This window comes from Cyrtonyx montezumae, unplaced genomic scaffold (assembly GCF_038088225.1).
Source record: "Cyrtonyx montezumae isolate F1298 unplaced genomic scaffold, pur_monq_1.0 scaffold_13, whole genome shotgun sequence".
NCBI classification, from domain to species: domain Eukaryota; kingdom Metazoa; phylum Chordata; class Aves; order Galliformes; family Odontophoridae; genus Cyrtonyx; species Cyrtonyx montezumae.
The window spans coordinates 11,224,721-11,248,844 of NW_027071859.1; positions in this window are offsets into that span (position 1 = coordinate 11,224,721).

A 24,124-nucleotide genomic window follows, 5' to 3' on the forward strand; every position below is an offset into this window, starting at 1 on the left:
GTATCTGTGCCCTGACCCAGATGCAGGATCTTGTACTTGGCCTTGTTGAACTTCATGATGTTGGCATGGGCTCACCTCTCAATGCTGTCCAGATCCCCCTGGATAGCACCCCTTCCCTCTAGTGCCTCAACTGCACCACTCAGCTCGGTGTCATCTGCAAACATGCTGAGGGTGCATTCGATCCCACTGTCCATGTCACCCACAAAGATGTTAAATAACACTGGACCCAACACCAATCCCTGAGGAACACCACTCATCACCAGCCTCCACTTGGACACTGAGCCATTGTACACAACTTTCTGAGTGTGACCATGCAGCCAATTCCTTATCCAGTGAGCAGTCCATCCATCAGATCCATTTTTCTCCAACTTGGCTACCAGGATGTCATGCAGGACAGTATCAAACACTTTGCACAAGTGCAGGTAGATGATGTCAGTTGCTCTTCCTTTATCCACTGATTCTGTAACTCCATCATAAAAGGCCACCAAGTTTGTCAGGCATTACTTGCCTTTGGTGAAGCCACTTGCCCTTGGTGAAGTCATGTCTCTTCTTTTCCAGCTGCTCATGAGGTGCAGTTTTTCACTTCATTTCCAGCTTCATGTCAGTATGGCACTGGGGAGGTGATGCTTCTGTACAGACCCTGATTACATTTGCCTGTACTGAGAGGTAACCAGGGAAACTGAAAGATCTTAAGAGTCCATTTTTCACTCTTTCAGCTCTTTCATCAAGCCCTGAAGAAAGCTTCCCTGTAAAGATTCTTTGCCTATAATGACAGAAGGTATCTCTGCACACTAGTGAAATATCCTTAGCTGCTTCAGTTATTTCTGATCCTTTAGGAAAGTGGATTAGATAAACCAGCTTTTTTCTTTTGCCATCCATTACCACAATAATTTTAATAGCAGGCAAAGGAAGTCTTGGCTCCCTGCATTATGTGAATATGGCAATGTTCCCAAAGTCCTCCAAGTCTACTGTTCCTCATCATAATCTGAATTCTGTGTTTATATCATATTAACAAATAAGAGGTCACAGAGACCCTGTGTTCCAGCGTTTTTGTTTTTTTTTTTTTTTCCCACTGTGGTTATATCACAGCTACTAATTTGGTTCTAGGACTACAGATTACAGGTCAATGATTCACAGGATAATATTAATGGGTCTGAATTAAAAAATGTGCCCAACTCTTGATGTAATTAAATTGTACCTTCTTCCTTTCATACTGTCCCTTCCCTAACTCAAAATCTGACTGAGTGTTCTGTACACATCTTAAGCTATGAATCCTAAATGCCTTTTATTTTCACATCGTTTTGCTTTTTAATTGTCCTAAGATGCTCCAAACAGCAACTATGTCTGATCACTGTGAAGATTCCAACTCTTGACTTATCTTAGTTTCCTGTAATATGCAATAAAAAGGCATTGATGTGAACCTTTTTAAAAACACTGATTTGTTTAAAGACACATTGTCTGCAAATCTGGTATGCTAATTTCCTAAGTGTGATTGTTTCTGTGTGCAAATACTCAACAGTAAACAAAACCCAAGGTTTGTCAAAAAGAATTTCTGAGTAAGTTTATTAGGTTAAAATCTGTTTTGTTTTGGTATGTCACTGTTGTTGTTTTTTCTTGGTCCCACATGGAGAGCAAACATGGCCTGGAAGAGTGTTATGTCAAGTACCTCCCATCATGCATTGTCGCTGCTCAGTGAACTGAAGTCTAAAAAAAAGTAATTCCTCATTTTCATCTTGACTAGGATTCCCCTTTTCTTTGCTGTGAAGCTGCACTAATCCTTCATTCAGCGCAACCCACACCCTCTGGTTCCACTCGGAGTTCTCCCTTTCTAACATCATTGTATTCTTTATCTGGGCCTTCTTCTTCCAATAGTACTCCTTGAAAGCTCTTTCACAGACAAGAAAGGACCAGCTCCATAATGGCCAAGTTGGCCCTTTTCTTTTCTCTCTCTTTTTTTTAAGCTTCCGACTGAGCTTTGCTATTTAATCTTCTTGAGGCGTTCAAGATGTCACTTGCCTCTGATGACTATAGACAAAAGGGAAATCCATCCAACTTGAATGCAGTGTATACTTGAATACATTGGGTTGCTTTGAAGAGAGTTTCTTGAAGTCTCTGTGTTTCATTGGCTGTCCTGGTGGCCTCTATGCAGGTCTTTATGTTAAATCATATGCACTTTCACAGAGCATGTTTCCTGGAATGTTACCTGGATTTATGTAGCCTTAAATATCAGCAGGTGAAATATTCATCCAAAAGCGATTGTTTCAATCAGGTCTTTTTAATAAGCTAATGAGAATTTCCCCTCCTCTCCACAAGCATATGAAAATAAATTAAGCTTTCAGCATGCTTTGACTAGTTGGTTTGTACATATTTGTCAGGTAACTGCAATATTGTCCCTCTCGTTGCTGGAAACTGAGAGAAGGATGAATATACAGAGAGCTGGGTACAGCATTCTCTCACTCCAGGTGCTCCACTCCTTCTTGAAGCATTAAATTGTTAACATTTGTCTCTCTATAATGCATTACCTCAATATTTATTTTATACTTCAGCTAATTTAGGAAAACGGAACCATTAACGTGAAAATGTTTTAATAAGTCTTACAGACACCACAAGTAAAATTCATTTAATTATATTCATATGTGCTCTACATTTCATATATTCTCTAAAGGATTTTTCTGAAGTGCTGACACCTAACTCTTTAGCTACTGGTTATCTATGAATATTTACACAGCCTGATAAGAGATTGGTGATATGGAAGATGTAGGATGAACAAGCATTTGTCTGTATTGATGTGCTTTTAGTCTGTATAGCTACTCTTTGGTTACCTTATATTTGTGGCTCATGCATAGATAAAATTCTAGGAAACTGCAAAATGGATAATGTTCATTGCAATGTGAACATAAGCACTAGCAATTTCATTGCATAGAAATGCAGAATATGAAAACAACATGTTAAAATATGAGTCTACCAATTCCTAGCATTAGTCGGGAGTAGAAAACATGCAGTCTTTGTAGCAATATATACAACTTTTCATTTCCCATATCAATCATGAGAACAAGTTGAAGTTCAGATAATGGCCAGTTCAATTTACCCTAATTGTTAAGGACTTAGCCTGACTGTTTGCATTACAGACTGTGGCCACTGGGTTCTCAGTAGGGGTTTGCGGCCTACTCCATTCCGTAACAAACCCATGTTCATGCGTCGATTCAGATCCATCACCCTGAGATAAACTGTGAATATTGCCCTTTGTCCTGTGCTGCATTCTTTCATGCATTGTGTAGTGACTATTTAAGGATTTAAAGGCTCATTTGCACAATTCTTTTGTCAGCAGACTCAGTGCAGAATGGAAAAGTGATGGCTTCTCTGTCTGGGTTGTGCCCTAAAGCTCTTGTGAGAGAAATCTACATACATAAGTTTTTCTTACACATGCAGAATGTCAACACTAAAAAAAAAAAAAAATGACCTGTCTGTTTCTGTAGCGTAAAAGGTTATGGGTTAATATATTATGTGATTTGGTTTCCTCTTTTGTGGTATTAAAAAAAAATCAACACTTGAAAGCAAACAGTAAAGGAATACAGAAACATTAGGTATTTAAAAATTCAGATGATTAAGGTTGCTGGAATTTGCAAAATAAATCTCCATTGCTGAAGGAGATTGATGACATTAATAATTTAGATGCCTCAGTTGCTCAGGAAATGTCTGAGAAGATGATAAAGTCCATCTCATCTGCCTTTTATGTATGTCTCTTTTGTTAATACATGTGTATTTAAACAGCAAAACAAAACAGTCACTGGAATGACAGTATCTCTGTATACACACACATATATATACATATAGATATATATACTCATTTTAGAAAACTATCTCATTACTCTTCCCCTCAAAGTAAAGCTGGTGGAAAGCCTGCAAACAAAAATTAAAATTTGGTAAAATCACTATCTTGCACACAATTTGAAAATTCAAAAGGCTGTGCTAATGCCATCTGAGTCATTTACCTGCCTTGTTTACTGTATTATTGCTTTTTAATTAACACAGATAAATGTATCCTAATGATCATTAAATTTACAGCCATTTCTCATAAATAAGCACCAAGGACTTGAAATCAGATAGCAAAGTAGTGCAATGATATTGCCTTTTTCCATATAGCATTTGTCATAAGAGTTTATGACTTAGAGTGTCTAGAAATAGATTCTACTTTTTTCAACAATTTTCAAAATAAATTGTTCTGCAGTGTGTCTTGTGTCATTTAATATGAATAAAATGTGAGTCAAGTAATTCTTACAGTTAGAAACAAACCTTGAAATATGCAAGAATTTGATCTTCAAATTAAATCTTACTGGTATTACCTGTTTAATTTTTTCTACCTACTCATTATTACTATTGTTAGACTGAATCTGCCTAGACTGCCTTTAATCTAAACTTCAGAAATATGTTTGTTTTTTTTTTCTGTTGTTAAAACTATTAAAATATTCCAATTTTGATACTGGTCATCCACGCCCTCTGCTCTAAAAGTATGATGAGCTTTTATTGTCCAAATGTCTGCTTTCCCCCAGATAATTAAAATATTTTCTCAAATATCACCATGTGCAGTCAAGATCTTTAAAGCTTCCACTTCTTTCAAAATTTTCCTCAAAATTTATCTTCTCTGTGCCACAGCTGGAAACTACCTGGTAGCAAGTAGCATTTAGTCATATCTTTCAGGTTATGTTTTTGTCAATCACATTTGGTTTAATAGCCATGAAGATCAGGCAGATAGAGTGTAATGCAGAGTGTACTCTGCATTAAAGACTGTTTATTTTGGTGATCATGTTTTTCTTCTCTTTGTCTTCCCTCATGTTTTTGGTCCTTGTTCACCTTGGATTGCAGACTCCAGGTTGTGTGGCACAAGAGCAGTTACATACTCCATAAGGTCCCTGTGGCCTTTAGTATTTACTATGGAAAAAACCTGTGACTGCCTCAACAGTAGTTGAACAACCACCTTTAAATTCATTTCCAGTGAGATATCTGCTTGTTTAGCCTAATGTAGAGCGCCCTGGTAATTTTTTTTTACATCTTGTAAATACAAGATTTGAAGTACTTTGGAAAGATAGAATAAAAAACTTGCTTTTTGTTTCCTTGTTTATAAAATGGAACATATTAGAAAAGCATTTACAATATAGTTCTTTTTCTTTCTATTTGTTAAGCTCCTAGTAAGACACTGAAAAATATAAAAGATTAGATTGGATCTGATAGAGCCTTATAATTTATTTAATCATTGTCTCTGCACATCTGAAGATTTCTCTGTCAGTATAAGCCATAATGTTAACCTTTAGATTTCTGGTCTAGGGATTTCCATTAAATTTTATACTATGATACATCTCATTTAAATATTCATGTTATTCTGGATTGTTTATTACATTAGCCTGAAGATAGGCGAAGTGTGTATCCCAGTGTAATGTCCTCTCTGATGGACTGATGTCACTGACATTATGTAGCCTTTAAACACTAGTTCATGGCCCTGACTGTGAGAAATGGTTCTATCCAACCAGATTCTAAATCTTGCCACAATTTTGGAATAATGGGGACTGAGCTCTGCCATGACTTCATTAGCTTATTTAAATGCAAATGACCATTTGAAAATCTATGTATCTAATGTGTATCAGTATGTATACCACATAAAAGATTCTGGTGTCCAATAGAATGATTACCATTTACTCCTAGTTGCAACAGCAGATTACAACAGTGTGTGAAAGTCCAGGTGAAGGTGCAGACAGATTGCTGAACAGCACAGAATTTAGCTGATTCTACCAGTTGCTACCAAAGGATGTAAATACAGCCCATAGTCTTCTGGAGTCATACACAGTCAAAGAGGTTAGTTTCAAGTCCAGAAACTTGTAGGAATTGCTTTGGCAGGAAGTCATAACAGCCCCTAAATTTACAAACTTGTTCACGTCCACAGTGAGTGAAAAACTGAGTAACAAAGGATAACTGGCTACTGAACAGAAAGAATTTAAGAACTAAATCCAATGTAAACCGGGGAAGAACAAATGCATCTGATATTAGATCTCTTCAACAGATATTCACCTAAGCTGTTATAAAACATTCTCAATTCAGTAACATTTTTTTACTTTCCCTAAATGCATTTTACAACAGTAGATTTGTATTAGTAACTAGTCTAATTCTCTGATCCTTTGAAGTTTCTTTCATTATGCTGTATATGAATGTCCGAACATTGTGATTTTGTGCCACAATTAATGAGTTTTACGCTTTGATTTGAATATGAGGAATGTTTTGCCAATTTATTAACTACTTGCAAAAAAGTGACTGATAGCCACAGGCTTCCTGTTTTGCAGGAAGATGTACAAGAGTTTCACAGGTGTAAAACATGGAGGGAAACGCTGTCATAGGTTATGGCTTTTGAATGATTTATTTAGCAGAAGTGACTTTAGAGAGGATTGTCTTCATTACGGTACAGAATGAGAAATACCCAGAACACAGTGGGCAAGACAACCTGTATGTTGCTTGGCCACCTGGAGCTTCACCTCTGCTTGTGGCTGAATCCCTGTGACACTGTAACTGAACCATGGGCTTTCAATCTTCGGGGGGAAATTAAGAAAAATTAAGGCTCTTTGCCTATGTGAGGTTTCAGTTCAACAGTTCCCATGTTCTTGATAAAGATAACAATTTGCCATGCCTTTGGAATGAGCCTATTGTGTAGAAAGGGTAGTATTTTTTTCCCAAGACTCTTTCCTTCATCTAGCACTGGTTCTGCATCAGCTAGCTGTTGTTAATATAGATGTTGATTTAAATTAGGTTTTAGAAAGTTGAGTGATGGCTCTATGCATGAATAACATGAAGACATATATGTAATGTACAGTTACATGACAAATCAAACCAATTTAAACAGATTCAGACCAAGTAAAGTCATAATAATATATGCCAGAATTCATTATGTTAGCATTAATGGTGATTATGATGAACACCCTTTTTATCATCTGAAGCCAGACTTCCCAATTTTAATCTAATTTTAACCCACGATACTTAACAATATTTTCCTCAATATTTTATGTCAAGCTGAATATCTACCGTAGTGATGACTCTTTTCTATCACCATGATTACCTCTTTAGCTCTTACTATTGAAGGTCATAAATTTTACTGAAGTTACCTTGAAATTATCCTTAGTTGTCAAGTTTTTCAAAGGTAAGAATAACTGTATAGGACTGATAGACTTCTGCATGTGGACAGTTAGAATGGCTTTTTTTTTTTCTGATCACAGTTTACTAAGATGAATTATTTATCTTACTGTCAGTCTAGTCAACTGGAGATAAATCAGGTGCAATGCAACTTCATAACATAATGTTCAGAATTTGCTTTCATAGGAAAAGACAACAGTGCTCTCTCTGCTGAAAAGGCATGATGTTAATAGCATCAGTCATTGTATTTAGATATTCAACATAAAGATCAGGAAATTTGGTTGAGAAGTTTCCAGAAGCTTTCTCAAGAATTTCTTATATATTCTCTGATTTCTTAATACTAAATGTTAAAAATTAAAAAAAAAAAAAAAAGTAAAAGAAAACTTCTTTTTTAAGAGTTTTTTTCTTGAAATATTTTTTTTTCATATTTTCATATTTTTATTCTAAGGAAACTATAAACTTTTAAATAGGCAATGTTAGAACTTGCAACAATAATGTCTTCTGCATTTTAACATAATGTTGAAATTTAATTCAGAAACAGATTCAATCTGTCCACAACAGAGAATATAAAATATATCACTAGCTATTAAGGAAAAACCAACATCACAGGTTAACAGTGAATATGATGATTTATATGGATGGATGTGAAATACAAAAACTGAAGGATTACAGACTCATAGAACAAATAATGATACAGGGAAACACCTATAGAGATATTTCCACCTTTAGAAGAATACAGTCCATTCTTAATCTGTGTAGGTTGACAACAAATTGCATAGAATCTTTAAAGAAAGCCACAGCTTAATGTGTCAAAATGCACCAGAGCTACTGAGATTTAACCCAGCAAGGCAGAAATAAAGTGGTGACTAGTAATATGATAAAAAGCATAAGGTTTCTCTGAATCCACAGCTAAATCTACAGCTATGAAACAAACCATAGCAGAAAATATCGGAGAAATATCCAAAGGTTATTCCTACTGGCTCATGCACTCTATTTCCATACCATTGGGTTTATTTCCAAAACATGGTGTCCATTTTCAAATTGCCTGTAATACAGTTATACCTAGATTATACCTGGGACTGTTTTGGGAGAGTTCTAGCTGACTGACCAAACTATGGACCATGCTAGCCATAAGATGAGTTTCAGTGGCTAACTACATTAACCGCATCAGCACAGATGTAGTCTGAGAAACATCTTCCAGAGTTGTTTCTGGACAAATTTTGTTTCTAAACAAATGGCCGGATAATAGAGAAAGTCTGCCAGTTCATTACAGTGTTGTCACATTGCTGATAAGGGTAAAGTTCCAAGCAATGAACTGACAACATGTTTGGAAAAATGCAGCATAAATAAAAAATACACATACACATACACACCAAGGAAAAAAAGAAAAAGAAAAAAAAAGGAGGGGGAGAAATAAAAAAGAAAATAAATTTTATCTTACAGTTTTCTCGTAATTACTTTATCCACCTAGAACATGTTGTCTTTACAGACTTTGGTCAGAAGTGATTTACTGTCACCATGTACTTCACAATGACTCAAAGACCATATATGAGTAGTGTCCCCATGTCATCCAAAATATTCAATTTTTATTGATCCCTGTCTCTCCCTGAGTGCTCATGAGCACCCTCTCAGAAAGTTCAAATATATTTCCTAGATATTCAAATTGCTAATCTGTATTTGGATGTAGCTAGCCTGCTTTAGTGTGAAGGGCTATTTCATGATCACATAATCACCCTAGTTTTTCGTTTTGTTTTTGTTTTCAAGCACAGGCATAGTCTAGGTGTCAGATTCATCCCCGGGGCAGTGAATTTTAGTGAATTTTAGCACTCAGTCTTATCCCATTGACTGTTATAGAAGTTAGACACTTCTACAAAGGTCTCTTTTTCGGATGTTTCCACATAAACATATATGGTTTTATAAATAATTTTCTGTAAACTATATATCTGTAGTGTATAGATTTGGTGTAGTACGTCTTAAAAACTCTACTGGTGACATTGTAGAAATAACATCAGAATAAGACAGAATTATATTTATTATCCATGTTAGTTTATAACATCATTCTCATGCAGCAAAATCTTTACTGTAAAATAATGTAACTAAATGGATTAGCATTCATAAATATGTATTTTAAAGACATTATTTGATTTTGTTTATTTTTTTCCTGTTATCTCTTTCTCATTGCCCTTACACATTTTTTTTTGTTTGTATTTTCACTTTGGTACTTTTAACTGATAATGTAACAACATTTGCATTTAATAATTTGCATAATATAATTGTCACAAACTTTAAAATAAATGAAAGCTTGCAGATTATAAAAATGCACAGCTCAGCGTTACATATGTATACACAGAAAAGAACGATGCTGATAAGGCAGTCTGACTTACTAATAGCCATAGTAAAATTTGGCTTCTTAATCCACAAAACAAAGCTAATTAAGACAGAAAAATTGAAGCACAAATTGAAAGTGATCTCTCCACCCCCCCACCCCACCCAGCTGTAAAGAGTTTTTCTCTCAAAGTGGCATATAAAATACAGTGTATCTTGGATTTATTCCAAGAAGAATAGTGAGCCAGTGCAGAAGGCCACATTGGGATTAACAAATACATGAAAGCATTTGCATTAGGAGTACAGCTGGAAATAAACTGTGTGAGATGACTAACACTTACTTTATGTTTACAAAAGAAAGGGAAATACACTTGAGTTTGAAATTGAAGATATCTGACTCTGTTATGTTTGGGGTTGTAATAAGGATATGAGAGGGAGCTGAATAAATTATTTTTTCTCCTTAGAAGAGAAGACTCAACTGTGAGCATGTTTAAGTTCTGGAGTACTGATTCATTGTAAATTTCCCAATGATATTTAAAGAATGGGAAATCATTACCCAGAAAAATGTTTTTTAATTGCTTCCTCTTTGCAATATAATAAGCTTTCCTTCCCTTTTTTTTCCTCACTCAGTGTTATTTCAATTTTCTTCTGACATTGATATCCATTCTCCTATTCTGATCTAGCCCTTCATTACTCTTCCTCTCATTTTTGCCAGTTCACCCTATAATTATCTTCTACACCCTGCTGTGTGCCTTGTCCTTGTTTATGGATGCCAGGGTCTTTAGGAGTGGTCCTCCTTTGTAGCCTTTTCATGGAGAAGTCCCTTTCTCCCTGTCTGCTCCTTGTTCCTGTCTGCTCCTTATTCCTCCCAGCTCTGTTTCTTCATGGTTACCTGTTCTCTACCAGTGCACCTTCCTGTAGTAGTCAGTACTAGTATTTTTAGTACTAGTATTACTGACTAGTCTGTACTAGTCAGTCCTAGGATTTTCCTAAAGAAATCTTGGAATTCAAAGCCTAACTTTCCCTTGAAAGATTGCAAAAAAGTGAATCCTTTCGCCAAACGAACACTGAACTCGAAACTTGCACTAGGCAGAGGGAAATAGAACTCATCACTGCTTTCCGTGGAGATACAGAGGGATACAATTCAGCATTCGTACCAAATTTATTAGCTTTCAATCATTTCTATATTGATATAGCCAGGAAGTTTAAAGAATGAATGCCTTGATCTCAGTAGAGATTATTGTAAACTGCCAGTGCTACAGTTATTCTGGGGACAGACAGAAACTGTGGCTATTTTGGCATCACTTTGTATTAACACCAAAGTGAATTTTAAAAAGAATAAAGGAGGTCAGCACAGCTACAGATAATTGACTATGGAACAATAGCAGAAGTAAGGCTCAAGAAGAGCACTTTCATTTGGAAGTATGCTCAGTAAAACACAACACATCTTCAGTCTTTGTTATATAGCCTGCTAAGTGAGTTATCAAAAGCATGAAGTGACCTGAACTTTAAACACACTTCCATGCTAAGATGGATCTCATGGGAAGATGGGTCTTTTAATCTCAGTCGTTGTTTCAAACAGAGTGATAAAGAAACAGTAGGTGTAGTACCTTCATTCTGTTGTTCTACTGGAGCATAACTCAAAATAATAAACTAAGTATCAAGAGTCAAAGTTTGACTCTTCATGCATATTCTATTGACTTAAATCTTCAATAACATCAACTCTTCCCTGTGCAAACTCATCTAATACTATCTCTATATGCTTTGGACAAGTATAATCAAGAGAAATTTGGATCTTGTTGTCGGTAGTTATATTTGTAATTAAAGATATCACCTCGGATATATCTGTAAAATGAATACCATAGGTCAGTGCCTCTTTGCTTCTCGTATCTCACTATCTGTAAATTTAAAAAGAAAATTACTGTCTGTTTTCACCAAACAAATCTTCAACCTTGCCTCTTCTTCCATTGAATGTGCATTTCAAATAACAGAGAAGAGCTGCAAGAGACATTTTATTTACTATCATAAAACTGTACTGCTGTTTGAAAGAAATTTTCTAACTCATGTCCTCTTTAAAGACCTTATACTTGGTTGTATTCTTCTTTCTGATTTCATACAGTATCATTTCAAGTCACCTCTTCAAAACATAGAAGCTTAGTTTTCGTGGAAATATGCAGACCAGCAAAAAATGCCAGGCTGCATTCATAAATTGTATGTAGGACAGGACTAACCCTAGGGGCCAATTCACAGTGAGTGTGTTCTGCCCTGGAAGCAGACAGTAGTTGCAGTGCTGCAGCTGAACAGAGGTCTTGTCAGAGCAACAGAGCTACTACCCAGAGTAGACTGACCATGGCTGACTTGAATTTGTTGATTTACATTCCCTTAGACAGTGTGTGGTTTCATCTAATAATTACATGACCAGTTTTTGTAATTATTCATCTGTAACATATGCCATTATGAACCATTTTAAAATGAATGTTAAACATAAACATAATACTTCGTTTATTTTCCTCTTTCATATGTGATCCCAAAATAGTCACTTGAAAGGATTCTCTCCACTTCCCATGTTTTAAAGGAAATTTATATCCAAATTGATTAAATTGCTTCCATGAAAAATAGCCCAAGACAAAAAAAAATAAAAATAAAAAATAACCACAATAACAACAAAAAACACTACTCCAGATTAGCATTTGTGTACAACTTGGAGATCTGCCATGGGAAACGTTTACATACATTACTGAAGGGTCCGAAGAGAAACATCTTTAGCAATGAACATCATCATCTTGTTAGACTGTATCTGAAGTCTGGAAATACTTGTAAAAAACAGTGTAAAAGATAAATTCATCCTTGGCATTATCTTAAGACTGTTAAAAAAAATTGACTTATGATACAAAAATAAAACATGGATGTGATACAAATTGCCTTCATTTTTTTTCTGCTGGCAGACTGTAGGTAGCATAAAACCACAGCTTTGTATCCTTAATCACTTGATAAAATAGCATTATATCAAGAATAATTAGCCATCTAAGAACTGAAGTACACTGTTTGAACACTGTAAGCATTCATTCCATAGATTAAATTGCAGAATAAGTTCTTGTTCAGCACAATAAACAATCAGGGAAAAAAACATAATAAATTTCAGAAAAAATGGAAATTTAGATAGCTTGCAGTTATATTAGTTTTAGGGTATCACTGTATTGAAAGAATTAGCAATATGTCTGAGAACAACAAGCTATTTAGTGACTGCCTCTTTAGGTAAATACTTGCATCAGCACAAACTGTTTTCTCCATGAAGGTATAAACCAAAAAAAAAAATTGACTTTCTAAGCAGGTCTTTATTCTGCTGTGACAACTTCTGGCTCCAGTATGGAAAAGTTTACAGGTTAGTGATAATTTATATTGTCCTTGCTTTTGGCATCAACTTTTATTTTGTGAGAACTGCTAAACTAGTACATCCAATGCTGAGATAAAGGGTGCCAAGAAAATGCAATGCTTTTCTTCTCAACCTATATATCAAACAACAAACAGGAGTTTTGTAGATGTCTGCTTCATACCAAATTTGCTGCAGACTGGTCATACCACAACTGTCTTTAACGTACTGTGGATATGGAAAAGAAATAAGGGATTTGGCTAGATGAAGTGAGGGTAAATTGAAGCATTGTAGATACAATGGAGAAAGTTGTTTAATCTGCACAACATCAGAACTCTCTCAAGCCTGAAAGATTTCAGGAATACGCCAGAGGTTTATCTACTATACATCTCTTTGCTTGGTAGATTTTATGGAAAGTGATTGTATTCATGTCTTATTTGCTGAAAATAAATAAATAAATAAATAAGAGTATGCAAGCACCATACTGTATACATGCTTGAACATTTATGTTTAGTCAGAAGATGGCAACCTTCATTGCCTTTTGCTCCACCCACAATCAGATGGGAAGCTGACTCAGTTGGAGAATTCCCTTCCCATGTCTACTGTCAGTGAGACACATGATAAGTCATTGCACTTTCTTCTCTCTTGGGCTTTCCTGGATGTGTTAGGATCAGTCAAAGGATGTTAATCTCTGTTCATACTTTACCTCATATTGTTCCAGTTCTGTACCAATAAGAATAGATTGTTCTCCATTGCTCCAACCATCCCAGTTATTCCAGTGTAGTCAACTACTGTGTTTTAACCCAGCAGACTGCTAACACACACAACCATTCTTCTCATCTCTACCCTCTCAGTGGAATGAATTGAGACTAATTACTCAGAAAAATTACTCAGAAAAGAGAAACAAGCAAACAAAACAGTGATAACAATATACATTTATACCTAAAAACAGCTACTTACCACCTGCTGACCAATGCCCAACTAACAATTCAGCTGCTTCTTGACTGACACCCCACTGGCAATGCAAAATCTTACCACCTGCTAACCAAAGCCTAGACAATCCCTGTGCAACTCCCCCAGCATTATAGGCCTCCACATGATATGACCATGGAGTCATAGAATCACCAAGGTTGGAAAAGACCTAGAAGATCATTCAGTTCAACCATCCACCTATCACCAATTGTCCTCAGTAAACCACGTTCAACACAAAGTCTAAACATTCCTTGAATACCTCCAGGGTTGGCAATTCCACCACATCTATGGGCAGCCCATTCCAGCACCTGACTACTCTTCTACAAAAGAAGTATTTCCTAACATCCAGCCTGAATTTCCCTTGGCTCAACTTGAAGCCATTCCCTCTAGTCCTATCACCAGTTACACGAGAGAAGAGGCCGATCACCAGCTCACTACAACCTCCCTTCAGGTAGTTATAGAGAGCAATAAGCCCTGAGCCTCCTCTTCTCCAGACTGAATAATCCCAGCTCCCTCAGCCTCTCCTCATAAGGCCCATACTCCAAACCCTTCAGCAGCTTTGTTGCCCTTCTATGGACATACTCCAGGGTCTCAATGTCTTTCTAGCAGGGAGGGGCACAAAACTGAACACAGTAATTGAGCTGTGGCCTCACCAGAAGGAGATCAGGTTGGTCAAGCAGGAGCTGATAAACACAGGGCTGGAGCACCTCTTCTATGAAGAAAGGTTGAGGGAGTTGAGCTTGTTTAGCCTGGACAAGAGAAGACTCCCATACTTGAAGGAAGCTTATAAGAAGGACATTTTACATGGTCTGATAGTGATAGGAAAGGGGGAATGGCTTAAACTAAAAGAGGGGATATTTAGGTTAGATGTTAGAAATAATTTTTTTACTCAGAGGGCAATGATGCACTGGCACGGGCTGTCCAGAGAAGCTGTGGATGCCCCATTGCCTGAGGCATTCAAAGCCAGGTTGGATGGGATCCTGGGCAGCCTGATATGCTGGGTAGCAACCCTGCCCATGGCAGAGAGTTGGGACTAGATGATCTTTAAGGTCTCCTCCAACACAAGCTATTCTATGGTTTTGTGATATAATTCTATGTCACCTGGTGTAGAATAACCCTTGAATTAATTCAGACTAGTTGCCCTGGCTCCACCCCACTCCCTGCTTCCATGCCACAAACAGTGGCTTTTCCCTGCTGAGTGTCTTGGCCTGACCCTGATGCCAGCAAGCCAGGATTCCTTGTGCTGGGTTCACTAAACTCATCACACTTTTATCCTACCCCTGTAACTTGGCAAACCAGCATAATACCTGGTCCCTTAAGATCTTCCAACACTGACTGAAACATTTGACTACTGAGCAGCTATCAAATGCCAGAGAAGAATATGCTTTTTCCTTTCTGAAGGCAGACGAAAATCTCTCTCTACTGATCAACAATGCAGCACAATTCCCTTTGGGAACAGCTACCTCTTCAGAGAATTTTGATCCACTCATTCAGGAAAAAAAAAAAAAAAAAAAAAAAGTATTGATACAGCTCATCTCCTTGTATTTTATGAGCATGACATTTTTTTGTTTTGTAGTACATGTCCTGAAACTGAACTACCATTTCATGATACATATTTAAGTGCTTAGTGGGATGTCTATGTTTGAGTTACAACTTGCCCTGTTTCTGTTAGCTTCTTTTATATTACCCTTTCCTTCAGTTGTGCAAGTCTGTCTGCTCATGCTTACCTCTTTCTCTGTTACTTTATGTTCCACCTTAAAAGCTCATCACGTTTGTTAGAGTCCACAAGTATAATATGTAGTAAGCTGTGGGACAGTGACCGACTACATTTTTTAAAAACTAATTGAAGAAAAAGACAGAAATACCAAAACCCATAGTAATAGTAATTGTAATTGTGTAAACATTTCCAAAGCTTATTATTTTGATTCATATTCTGGAAAAATATGCAGGCCAATTAACAGACATTATGATTACAAGAAGTTTAGGCTTGAAACTTTTGCAGTTTATCATTGCCCAGCATTTTGACTCTTAGATGCATGCATAAATATTGTGATGCCTTGTTTTATCAATTCCAACCCTGATCCTCTAAATCCAAGAAGAAAAAAATCTTCTATTTTATGGAGATCCATTTTTCAGTCATTTAGTTCATAATGTGGTCTATTCCTCTTTTTAGACATCATTGAAAACAAAAACAAGCAAACAAAACTAAACCATTACAGGGCATAGACGAGGTACTACATGTGTGCACAGTAGGTTTTAACTGAGCATGTGGCACAATGACTTGTAATATTAAGTCAATTCTTCCTATAGCTGTTTATTAAAGTGACATCACAATGACTACTGCAGGGGGATGGGAAGTTTGTAGTAGTTTCCTCAGTAACAGCTTTTCCCTGGTATTAAGTTCAGATGGAAGGCACATGATGCTATTGGAATAGTCACATCAAAATCATAAAAATACATTTACCCATTCCGAAGAACATTTTCCAGTATACTTTCTGTAGCTGAAGCCTACAAATTTTGTGGATGTTAATTGATGTTAATTTGAAGTGGGTATTTAAAAAGAAAATGTTGCTTTTTTCAGGCCTTTCTATTTTTGTTCTGTAATAACGTTCATTTTGCATTTTCTTCTCCCTATTTCTAACATAATGACAATCTATTACTGTATTTTTGTTGGTTAAATGAGGCACAGTTAGCATTTCAGTTATTAAGCAAAAGCATTTTTCCCATACAAATCAAAATAAGCTAGAAATGACCACCAAAACATATATAAATAATATAATACAGAAATAGTTTTGTGTGTGTGTGAACTAATAATTTCTGTGAGTCATTGTGGTATATTTTGTAGGTAATGTTTCAGAAGGTTTTTCTTTAACCTGAGGAATTTGCAAACCATACTGCTTTATTAATTTCACCACTTGCTTAAATTAGGAAATCTTTTGCATTTTTTTATCTTCACCATATTTGCAGTGTGAGTGTGCTAAATTCAGATGGTCTCTATCTTGCATTCTGGGTGAGGACAAAATCACGCCTTTACCCTTTTCTCACTGTGCTACAATACCTTCATTTGCTCTAGAGTTCTTTTATTCTATAATAAAATTATTTGGGACTGTTCTAAATCTCTGGGAAATTCAAACTGTGTGAAAGAAGGCCATTTGTATGATGCACTGGTAAATGCTTTCTGTTGGTTAGATGTACAGGCAATGTAAATATGGTTTGCTCCTTCTCCTCCTGACCTGCAAATGCTCGCTGAATTTACTCTTTGAATTACAAGTGATCTCTTTTAAAGAGAAGAATGAATATAAATTATGGTGACAGGTGTTTTTTTGCTTACTGAGATCTTTTGTTGGCACATTTTGCATGTAAATGCACCAGTCTTTAGTAGCGACAGGTTGTTCCAATAATTGTGTTGTCTCTTAATTCCACCTGCAATTATAACTCAAGAGTTGATCTTACTACACTCAGGGCTTCTCGATTCCAGACATGATTTTCACTTTGTTTTGAGAATGCTGTGCAATAAATACCTGTAAATGACATAGCTGGTCCTGCTACTTCGTGCATCTCAAGAGCATCTCAGTAACAGGACATCTCTCTCATCAGAACTGTTGTAGCTTTATGCTGATGGTTAGAAATGATTTAGAGAGGAAGCAAGAGGCTTGTGGCTTTGTCGCTATGTTCAGCTCCCAACCTGGGCCACAAACTTCCTGTGCAACTCTGAGAAAGTCATTTCATCTTTGTGCTTAGTTTACACTCAGGAAAGAGAGGCAATAGAGATATCCATTATGGGGCTTGCAAGAGCAAACTCATTAATGGTGAACAACTTTGAGGTATGGCCTCAAAGCACCTAATTTAAATACTTGTTGAACATGTTAATAGACTCATAGTATTTGCATGCTTTACAGGGAGAGTCTTACAGAAGACTGTGATTAGAATGGACCATCTTCGTCTTATGCTGAGGGATCCAAAGACTAATGCACCAAACAAATAGCACCTGTATTCTGTATAATCTTTAGCACATTTTTTTTTCCTTCATCCATCTGGGTACAGGTGGGAAGAACAGATCTCCAAAGGGAACTTCTGAATCTCATCACAGCCTAAACTCAGACTGTCTCCAATTCTTACTCTGAGCACAAAGATCTCACAGAATCCAGATAGAAGGGTCATACACAGATCATTTGATATATATAGCATTGTAAACCTACTACTATACAAATATAGCAACAGCAAAACTATTCCCAGCAGATATTGATCTAATCAGATCTTGTAAGCTACTACTGCCTCTGATGCATTCCGTTCCAGTGCTTGACAATACTCAAAGTAAAATTCTTTCCAAACGATATCTTGCTGCTTTTTCATCCTATTTATCACCTTCAGCCAATGTAGTGAGAAACACACCATCTTTCTGCAATTGGCAACCTTTATTATGTGCTAAAACTCTTCAGTCTTCCTTTATTTAAACTACATAATTCCAGGCTTTTCAATTCTTCTCATAGCAAATGCTTTTGTCAACTTCAGTGCTCTCCCCTGGACTCTTCAGTTTGAAGACTCTCTTGAAACATACGTACTGTATCTTGCCTCGTGTACATTTGCTCTAGCTATGAAGTGTCTTTCAGAAGGGAAAGCGCTGCACCAAAGCATGGCAGTAAGAATACTAAGCTAGTGCTGTTGTGATGCCGTACATCAAAATATTTTCTAAAATGTTTCCAGCATCACCCCACTGAGTCTGGAAGTGAAAGCAGCTTTTTAAGAACCAATGAGTAAGATGCATGTCTCATTTGTGCAGAGAAAGGAACTAAACTGTTTTCCCACATCCAGTGTCTATTTGATCTTTAAATATGGAATTAAGGAAGGGCTTTAGGCCTTTGTAGTCCGTACACTCCCAGACCAACATCAGAATCCTAAACATCCTAGGGCCCTAAGCACACACAAGGTGCTCCTGTAGCAGCTGGTACAGCAAATAGAAGAAAAACCAATGAGACAAATAGAGCATTAACTTATCTGTTAATCTCATAAGTTTGAAGATAAAAAAGGAAAAGCACAATACTATATAAAAAATACATTTGGGCATAGAAATGGAGACTAAAGATTGACTAAAACTCAAATCGAGTCTAGGTTATGTAGCACAATGTCATATCAGTATACCACTATTAATCTTTGTACAAACTTGTATATCCAAAGTCATGAAAATCATAGGAATTTGATTTAACTCAGAGAATCAGAGCATCCTTTCCCCCCCTCCCCACCCTCCCCACCCCCAAAATAGTTAGTAGGAGATAGATGCTTGGGAGTTCGTGGCTTAAATTTATATCAGGAAAGAACTTCACAAGGTGATCTACAAATGTAGTTCCCTTCTATGGATGTTGATAGTTAATTTATAATCATTTTCATGATAGAATAGCTGGATAACTTTGCTGTAAATTTATAATTTATGTTCATATTACAAATTCATTGCAAGTTATAGATGCTGTTAAGATCAAATTGCAGATCAGCAGACATTAAATTAAACTAGTTCCAGGGCATAGCTTTTCAATAATGTTGACCTAACCTGAATGAGGTGAACAGGTAGCTCTGTCAGCTCCTGTAAATTTGTTATTATGTTACAGACTTGTATAAAAATTACCCAGGTGGAAATTAATTCCACATTTGACACAAAATCTCCAACTGTAGTCTATGGAGCATTGCAAGTAATACAGGTTATCACAAAAGCAATTTTATTCAGAACCAGATCTTTCCACCCCTTCTGGTTTATTTAGGACCACATTCTGGGAGTCATTCACAAAGAATGACAGAAGCCTAGGAGGTAACAAAGTCATTCCTCACTTAAATCGAATTTTGCTGACATCTGAGATCAATTTGGATCAAACACTTGAAGATGTGGATTACAATCCCATCATACTTTGTTACTGAGCAACACCAGAGGTTCATTCCAGACTGCCAATGAGGCAAAGACAAGCTCTACAGGAGTTCTGTTTACCTGCCTATCTTTCAAAAATGTTCTGCTTTATGATAAGTTGTTTAAATTGATGCTGTTGCATCAAACCACTGTTTGTTCCAAACACTAAAATTAAAAAGACAGCTAAGCAGCATCTTAACTCATATCTCTCCATGTGATATTTCACCACTCACACTGCTCAGCTGTGCGGTACTGGGGCTGCCAGGTTATCACAGAGGTCTTCTGTCATTAGCTGCAGAAGGCTGCTCACTGTCTGATAAAAGAAATCATCTGGTAGGAATAATTAAGGCAAAGTATGGGTTTTTAAATATTAGTAAAGGGAAATACTGTCAACTTAATATCCTTAAGAGAACCTAGATTTTTATTTATTGTAGAGTCATAAGCTTTATTCTCAGGAGACTTGATTGGTTCAAAGCAAAAGATCACTGCAAGATTACAGAGAAATTCATAATTTCAGAATGGTATCTGGCATTACAAAGGGAACACAGATACTACCATCAAAGCTCTTGGAAGGTTTTGTTTCAATCTGTTCATACTCATAAGAGAATCGCTCCACTAATATTACCGAGATTCTCTGGCAAATATATTCATCAAATAAATAACTTACATTATAAAGGCATTGGAAAACAAATGCAAAAAAATAAAATAAAACATCAAAGGGTACATTTGAATATAGTCTTTCAATTTAGAAAATTGAGACAGTGAGAATGGGTTTTTTTCCTCCCTCAAATTCTATGTCAGTTCCTGAGTAAACTTTTAAAACTACCTGTTACGACAGGTATGCAGAACGCAGTGCACCCATGAATTGTGCATTAGGAAATAATATATTTGTAACAAAGAAGCAGATTACAGAGACATTAGTGGTCTTTTCCAGCCCTAATGATTCTATGATTCTATGGTGGAATCAGCATCCTTGGAGGTGTTCTAAAAACATGGAGATGTGGCACTGAGGGACGTGGTTAGTGGGAATGGTGGGGATGGGTTGATGGTTGGACTAGATAACCTTAGTGGTCTTTTCACCCTGACAGTACTGGTTGTTATCTACAAGCCAATATGAAATCAATTGGTCAGTGAGTTGGGTGCTCTGACATTATACAGCTCACTAGTTTATGCTGTACTTCACAGTCATGGCACAATTCCATTTTATACTTATCATTTCTAAGAAAGGAAGAGAGATTTCATTGATGTTATGAAGATTCTTAACTGAATCTCCTCTTTCATCACTGACATTGTGTGTAGCTTTGTTGCAAGACATACACTGAGTTAATGACTAGATCCAGATGGTTTGATGGCAAAGCATACTCTAGCTTTTCTACTGAATCTGGAAGGACAGTGTCTTGAAGAGGCAAATTTAGGACCAGATTTTATGTTTTATTAACTCTAGCAAATGCCAGCACTACTATGTGCTCATCTCTCAGCACCAGGACTGACTAAGAATTACTCTTCTGTTTACAAACCAGCACTAGTCACATTTCAAATTCCCTTCTTTCACATCTTTTTCAGCATACCGCTTTATCCATTTCAAAGCCTTTCAAAAATCTTAACCAACATGTTCATTGCTTTTATCTTTATCAGATTGCGCATCATCCACTTCCTCTTTCCTGAGGATGTCAGCCAGCAGTGTCTGTTGATTATATTTTTCAATAGGCCTTGCATTTATGTGTCTGCCTGTTCATAGAATGGCTCACTTGTAAAAAATAGTATTTAACTTTTTATGATATCTTTTTATATCATCATGGCTTTTCAACACTACAGTAGTCCTTGCTTATGGTTAAGAAATGTGCCTCTTACATGTTTTTGTATTAGAAAGATTAAAACTCACCTTCTTATCAGGTAGGTGAAACAGTGGGTTCCCTCTGCTAAAATTCATGGCTCAGCAAATGTTGGAAGAGAAGCCCATTTTCCGAGAACAGGTTGATTATGAGTAATCTGCTCGGGGAATGTTAAGGCCAAAAGGAAAAACTGCTATAAATTAGAAAGCTATTGAACAACCTACCAAGGGAATCCTTCAATTTATTGAATGTTTACAGGGCAGGTGTCTGTACCTGTGCAAGTCACCAGGTCCATTTTTTTTTTTTTCAGAAAAGATTGCCCTGAGCTAACCTAACTTAGTTTTGCTATCTATTTCAGGTGATAGATTGTAACTTATTGCTATTTCTCTCAATTTATTAAAAAAAAAAAAACAAGTCTAGCAAATTGACTGAGATGCAAAGATCTACTTGAGTTCAAATAAATAAATGCATTCAGAATAGTAGAAGTACTTCACAGCGCTGTATAAAATGTTCAGGGAATTTTAATTAACAATAAACAATTTTCTAAAGGATCAGCTTCACCCACAAATTTTCATCTTCATACAGATACTGCCAAAGTATATTCATGAAGATGATGTTTGCTGACTCTTTTTGACGTCAAATTTCTGAAATTATAAAGAATAATTACCAAAAAAATCACACAATTAGTATAATAGCATAGATAAAAAACGTTAAATCAACAGAGGTTGATGCCAGACCCGATGACTGATTTGGACTGTAATAATCAATACTGTTTCACTATTTTCTGCATCTCTTACATACCCAGGCTGAATCTGTTCTTCAGTGCTTCAGTTTTGGCACATTTCTTCAAACTGACATTTTTAAGTAAAGAAATAAATCTAAATGGACCTACAAAACTTTTTAAACTATTAATATCAACCTTATCTTGAAGAAACTCTTAGATTGAAATAGACTTTTGTTTGTTTATCTCTGCAGAAATAGAAGTTGAAAAAATCAACTGTAAGCTTTATGACAGTATTTGAGCACAGTAATATATGAAAAATTTTAAACATCTTCATAAAAATGCACCTACTTCATATGATATCATACAGGTTGAAAGGGACATCAGGAGTCTTCAGTTTAACATCCTGCACAATACAGGGTCAGCTACAAGGTCACACTAAGTTGCTAAGGCTTAAATTTATTTACTGGATTATTTTTTAGGTTCCCTAATTTCAGGAAGAAGGAATGGATTACAAATGTTTGAGAAATGTGGGTTTCATTCACATCTCTTTTTGAACTTTCTCCATAGTTAGCTTCTGTCAGATTGAAACATTGGGACATTGAAATGCATCCTTTGCCTGTAGGCATGGTAATAACTTGAGCAATATATTACTGAAAATATTTTGGTTTCTGTTCTATTCACTCTGTTTATCATATAGGATTTATTGGTATTAGTATTATTATTTACAAGTAGTTAATTGTGTTAAGGAAACAGGTGGGTGTATTTATTTCTTGTGGTATTTTTAGAGGATTGTCAATACAGCCCAGAAATGTAGGTTGTTAATTTTTAGTTCTTGTTTGGATTATCCAGTTGAAATATAAAGCTACAACCCACTAACAAGCACCCTATGTTGTGTTCCTTTCTTATCTGAGTTTATATACCAGAATTAAAAAAAAAAAAAAGTAATTTATGAACCCGTTTTGGTTGTATTAATTAAGTAAAAATTAGTAGAGGACATATTAGAAGTATCAACTTATTAGCTCTATGTACAAAATCTGGTCTCAGTATCATATTGCTGAATTTGAGTGGAAAACATTGTTTAAGACATACAAAGTATATCACACGTTTAATGTTACAGACTGTCATTTATAATCTCTATTTTTTTAAAATGGCTCTTACACTCTGGGAGAGAAGCCTCTGGGAAGACCTTATAACAGCCAACCAGTACTTAAGGGGCCCATAAGAAAGACAGGGAAAGACTTTATCTGAGTTTATATGAGTGGTGAGACACTTATAACAGTCTGCCCAGAGAGGCTGTGAATGCTCACAGCGTGAATGTGAATTTCTGGAGGTGTTCTGGGCAAAGTTAGATGGGGCTTTGAGCAACATGGTCTAGGAAGGTGACACTGCTCATGGCAGAGTGTTGGAACCACAGAGGCTATAAGTTTCTTTCCAGTTAAAACTGTTCTATGATATGGATATAACAAGAGAAAGGGTTCGTATTGAGTGAATCATGGTTTTATATGAATAGAAACAAATTTCTAAAACTGTGCAAATGAAGTAGTGTTACTTAGTGTTTTTTTAATTATTATAATTAAATTTCATCTAAAAATTTATTTCATCTCAAACCTTTGCTGTTCTTGTTAGCCAAAACATAAAACTATGTGCATTTATTAGGAACACTGCATACAGTTGAAGTGTATTTATGATATCTAATACAGAAGCACCCTTCCATTTGCATACTTATTTTAGCATTCCATGAATTAAGCAATGTGTAATACAAACTTTCCCATTGTTCTGTATTCTTTTAGTTCATCATGAAGAAGCTAAGTCTTGTAGTCTGTTGTGTATCATTAAGTGTG